The following is a 6,146-nucleotide window of genomic DNA, read 5'->3' as shown; positions in this document are numbered from 1 at the left end:
AACAGGCTTATCAGGGATGAAACTTTCCACCTGGACTGCATTTATGGTACTGTAGATTCCACTTAATTGAATATCGGATAATCAAATAATTCGGTTAATTGAATAGCCAATTTTGTATTGCACACTATAATCCAGCAAAGAATGTCATAAATCTTCAAGGATACGCATCGTATTGACAGACGCGCTCAATTGACTGCCTTTGTTTTCATTTCACACCATGCATGTATGCAACGTATGTCAAGCATCACGTGACTTACAGGTGTAGTATGCAAGCATGTACAATGCAAACACTGGAGTCTCCGGTGTGCAGTCAGGCGCAAACTGTCGAGTAACACATTTCAACAGTTTGTTGTCGCTTAGAAACAATTAATATGCTGAATGGTTATAATGTACATGTGTCCATTTATAAACAAGAACAACAAAATATGTTTTAAATCGTTTGTACATGTTTCGCGTCAGTATACTCGTCAGTGCCAATTTACACAATGTAGTACCGGTATGTAATGTAACCGGTGAGTGACTATTACGAGTGGATTATTTTCAATGCACCATATAATGAATAACAAACGACTATCTGCGCTTTTCTATGCGTTTTTTTAACAAAACAAATTTATTTCGAAATATATTTAACAATATAGCTTTGAAATAGGTTAAAAACCCGAAAGTAATACCAACTTACCAGAAGAAAAGACATTATTTATTAAATGGAAATGCGCATGCTGTGACGTAGAAGAGTTTTTACAAACATCATCGGTAATTCGGATGAACAGTGATAACATTGGAAATAAACTGATTCCTTGTAACTGAATACTCCGGATAATTGAATATTCGGACGTGACAAATGGGCTATTCAATTAAGCGAAATCCACTGTACGAAGACAATGTCTTTACAACAAAGATTTCATAATAAAAGTGTCTGATTAATCTGTGCGACCATCATATGCTAATTGGGAATGACACTGGGCATGTGCACTTAGCCCTGTTTTCCTAGAGCGAGGCTGAAATATCCTCGATATTTAACATTCTGAATGTAATGAGGAGTGAATGCAATAATTGGGGAAGGTTATTTAGGGTTAATACAGTAATGTGGGAAGGCTATTAAGAGTTAATACAGTAATGGGGGGAAGGGTATTTAGGGTGAATACAATAATGGGAGAAAGGTATTTAGGGTGGATACATTAATGGGGGAAGGGTATTCAGGGCGAATAAAGTAATAGGGGAAGGGTATTTAGGGTGAATACATTAATGGGAGAAAGGTATTTAGGGTGAGTACACTAATGGGGGAAGGGTATTTAGGGTGAATACAGTTATGGGGGAAGGGTATTTTGGGTGAATACAGTAATGGGAGAAGGCTACTTAGGGTGAATACAGTAATGGGGTTATTTTCCTCCCCTGTGGTGTAACTTTAATCAACAGTCATTCACAAGCCAAATGAATTTGAAGCTTTTCTTCACTTCTCCAATGCCAATATTTGTTTCCAGTGGTATTTTAGTGTCCCATTCTGAAACATGCAGTTTTGAAGGTTGGTGTGGACAAGTTTTGTGATTAACAGACATCCATGGAAAAATGGCTCCCATATATTTGACCTTGAAGGATGACCTTGACCTTTCACTACTCAAAATGTGCAGCTCCATGAGAAACATATGCATGCCAAATATCAAGTTGCTATCTTCAATATTGCAAAAGTTATTGCAAATGTTAAAGTTGGCGCAAACCAACCAACCAACAGACCAACCAACCAACAGACCGGGCAAAAACAATTATGTATAGTAGTGGGGGACATAAAAATAGCTCACTATGCATGTGCAACATTTGAAATTATGAGCACCATGATTATTCCATATGGCCATTGTCCCAGAAGACTGGTTCAGTTCAAAGTTCCTAGTGCACTAAGTACACTGCAGGTGCACTAAGTACACTGCAGCTTGCCTTTATGTTGTGCGTGAAAGACTAGTAGTATATTAGGCTTGAAACAGGCATCGAAGCTGCTACCTTTTACTTCTTGCACCAGTGAGCTTCCAATGGGTCCATTCAATAAGAAAACAGGGCTTTATGCATGTGCATACAGTGTTATCCAATATTAGCCTGTGAAGTTCGCACAGGCTAATCAGGGAATATAGATATTGCCTTTATATATATTTTTTTGTTTTTACAAAAATAATTTCTTTGCAAAAATCATGTCTAATCAGAAATGTTGTCCCTGATGAGTCTGTGTGAACTGCACAGGCTTATCTGGGACAACACGTTGTGCAAAATGCATTAAGCCCTGTTTTCTTAGAGTGAGGCACTTGGATAGATACAAATATGTTAATGAAAACTCATAACTACCACTATTTTACCACAGACTTTATTTACCAGTTCAATACACGTTTTTAATGAAAAAAATAAGCACACTTTGATAAAAATATACTTATGAACAATTTACCAGCAACTATAATAACATGTGCATACAAACAGCTGAATGCCATAACAATATCGGACATGAAATGGATCAAATGAAATGAGCCTCGGTAAGGGAAAAATGGGGCTTTTTACATGTGCAATAAGTGTCATCCAAAATAAGTCTGCGCATTCTACACAGGTTAATCAAAGACAAAACTTTTTGCTTTTATGAAATTTTTCATTTAAAATTTGTTTCTATTAAATGAAAATCCACTTTAAGCAGAAAGTGTTGTCCCTTATTAGCCTGTGGAAAGACACTTCACACAAGCCTTCAGTTCAGTTTTCTGAGAACAAGGCTCAAACAGAGGTATTTACAGTGGTAAAGCGCTATGTACTAAACTGGAAATTTATGAATACATGATTATTGGTAACAAAATGTGCCAAACTTGAAGCAGAAGAAATACCTAAATATTTCATTTTGCTTTTTAAAAACAACTTACATCTGAAACAGTGTTGGAACCAGTAAACAATCTTGACAATAGTTTTTAACAATTAAAACAGATGTTTAATATTTTATGATAAGCTAAATACATGATATGGGTAACATTTGCAAGTATGAAAAAAACAACAATCTTTTTCAAGATTTACCACACATATGAGCATCATCCTGGAAAATCTGGGCTTAATGCAGGAGTGTACAGTGTCATCCCAGACTGCAGTCAGCAGGCTTAATGCAGGAGTGTACAGTGTCATCCCAGACTGCAGTCAGCAGGCTTAATGCAGAAGTGTACAGTGTCATCCCAGACTGCAGTCAGCAGGCTTAATGCAGGAATGTACAGTGTCATCCCAGACTGCAGTCAGCAGGCTTAATGCAGGAGTGTACAGTGTCATCCCAGACTGCAGTCAGCAGGCTTAATGCAGGAGTGTACAGTGTCATCCCAGACTGCAGTCAGCAGGCTTAATGCAGGAGTGTACAGTGTCTTCCCAGACTGCAGTCAGCAGGCTTAATGCAGGAGTGTACAGTATCATCCCAGACTGCAGTCAGCAGGCTTAATGCAGGAATGTACAGTGTCATCCCATTCCAGACTGCAGTCAGCAGGCTTAATGCAGGAATGTACAGTGTCATTCCTGACTGAAGTCAGCAGGCTTAATGCAGGAGTGTACAGTGTCATCCCAGACTGCAGTCAGCAGGCTTAATGCAGGAATGTACAGTGTCATCCCAGACTGCAGTCAGCAGGCTTAATGCAGGAATGTACAGTGTCATCCCAGACTGCAGTCAGCAGGCTTAATGCAGGAGTGTACAGTGTCATTCCTGACTGAAGTCAGCAGGCTTAATGCAGGAGTGTACAGTGTCACCCCTGACTGCAGTCAGCAGGCTTAATGCAGGAATGTACAGTGTCATTCCTGACTGAAGTCAGCAGGCTTAATGCAGGAGTGTACAGTGTCATCCCTGACTGCAGTCAGCAGGCTTAATGCAGGAGTGTACAGTGTCATCCCAGACTGCAGTCAGCAGGCTTAATGCAGGAGTGTACAGTGTCATCCCTGACTGCAGTCAGCAGGCTTAATGCAGGAATGTACAGTGTCATCCCAGACTGCAGTCAGCAGGCTTAATGCAGGAGTGTACAGTGTCATCCCAGACTGCAGTCAGCAGGCTTAATGCAGGAGTGTACAGTGTCATCCCAGACTGCAGTCAGCAGGCTTAATGCAGGAGTGTACAGTGTCATCCCAGACTGCAGTCATCAAACAGGCTAGTAAACAGCAACACTTTCAACTTCTATGGATTTTTTTATTTAAAGGATTAGTCTGTAAAAAAAAATTAATTTGGGTAGAAAGTGTTATCCCGGATTAGACTGTGCAGACTGCGCGGCCTAATTTGGGATTTAACTTTACACACATGACTTAAGCCCAGATTTCCCTGTGAGGCTTATTTAATGTCAGTTTGACATTTAGAATGGAACCTAATCAATTGAAAAAACACATCTGTGCAACATGACAAGAAAAAGAAGATGGAGGATGTAAAATACTGAATAATAACAGAGTGTTAACTCATGTTGTCAAAGTGATATAACAGCTTAATAGAACCAAATGATAAAATTCTCATATGCATAAAACATGAATTTACAATAAAATGTTTGAATGATATTTAAGAATGCGGTCATACACATAAAATATTTTAATTTAAATACTCAAATAAGTTTAAGTTATGAAATATATCTAAGGCCATTTGACAAAAAAGCCACGCATTAATTTTAATAAAACAGGTGAGCACAAAACTATACATATGTGATGATACCATTCAGGCAATCGTTTACAAAACATACAACACAATTGAACAATCTGTTTTACATACTTTGAGTTTGACAAACATAAGACTAAATCTTGTAAAACCTGTCACATATCTTGAGATCAAATATATTTACTTTCAACTGAAAAATAAAACCTTTCTAACTAAGATCATTAACAACACTGTTTGATTAACATACTAACATTAATGTAACTTTAGCGTTAACTTTTTTGTACAACTTTTTTAGAACCATTCGATTATGAAGATAGTGAAAGATATGGAAGAATCAACAAAGGTTAAGAAAACTGAAACCCTTTCAAAAACCTTTGGTTGATATTGATTAATAAACCACTGTTTTGCTATTCATGAGTAAAGTTCTATAGATGTACAGTTATATTCTTTTTCAATAAAAAATCATGTTTCTTTGTGCTCGCAACACTTGAGTTACGTCTGGGAAAACAGTGTGTATCGTATTTTTTGTTTAAAGAAAGTCTCTTCTAATTACAAATTCTGTCCTAGCGGAAAGTGTCATCCCTGTGCAAACTGCAAACTGCAAACTGCACAGGCTAATATGGGATGCGACTTAACGCACATGAATTAAGTCACTTTTTTCAAGAGGGTGGCTCAGAAAAAAATACAATTAACATAATGTAGCACATTTTCATGACTGAGTCCGTTCAACGTTATATTCTGATCCCAAGATTTCAATATCAACAGGAATACTTTTCTGGTCTCAATTTCCAGGACATGTGAGAAAGTATCACCATACAATTAAGAATCAGCATTTTTCTCAGTAACAATAGCACTATGAAAGATTTGTAAGAAGGCTGCCGTTTTAAAGACCTTAAGAAGTTTAAACAACAGGTAAAACATTGATGAAAAATATTAAAACAAGGCTTTTATTTGAGCCTTACTATAGGTTAACTTGGTGTTTTGGCACAGGCTAATCAGGGACGACGCTTGTCACCTAAACTAGATTTCCCCAAAGAAAAGACTACCTTTAAACGAAAAATTCCATTACAGTAGAATGTGTCCTCCCTAATGAGCCTGTGTGAACTGCACAGACTATTGTCTGTGACAACACTTTAAGCATATGCATTAAGACTCATTTTGATTCCAACTGCAAAGCTATCACAATGAATTGAGCGTCCATGCTTCCATGGCCAAGAGTAAGTGCAAGTGTTGTCCAAACAGAACTAGTAATAAAGTAAATAATTGTTCTTACTCTTACAATAAAAGTTTAACCAACATTTATGTTTGCTTTTACTTGCTTTGAGCAAATAACTAAATTTTAACCATGTATTAATGTATTTCAATCCACATCATAATATTCTATTTGTTGAAATTTATTAATTCACAAAAATAAAATACTTTCAGCTTCTATTCAGAAATAAGAGCTTGTCACAGTAGAGCCAAATCCCCGCAGAATGTGTTTGCTTGTATGACAACATTTGTTTTAGAGAGTAGAATAATATTTGTA

Source organism: Dreissena polymorpha, chromosome 4 (genome assembly GCF_020536995.1).
Source record: "Dreissena polymorpha isolate Duluth1 chromosome 4, UMN_Dpol_1.0, whole genome shotgun sequence".
Lineage (NCBI taxonomy): Eukaryota > Metazoa > Mollusca > Bivalvia > Myida > Dreissenidae > Dreissena > Dreissena polymorpha.
This window is presented reverse-complemented; position numbering follows the sequence as displayed.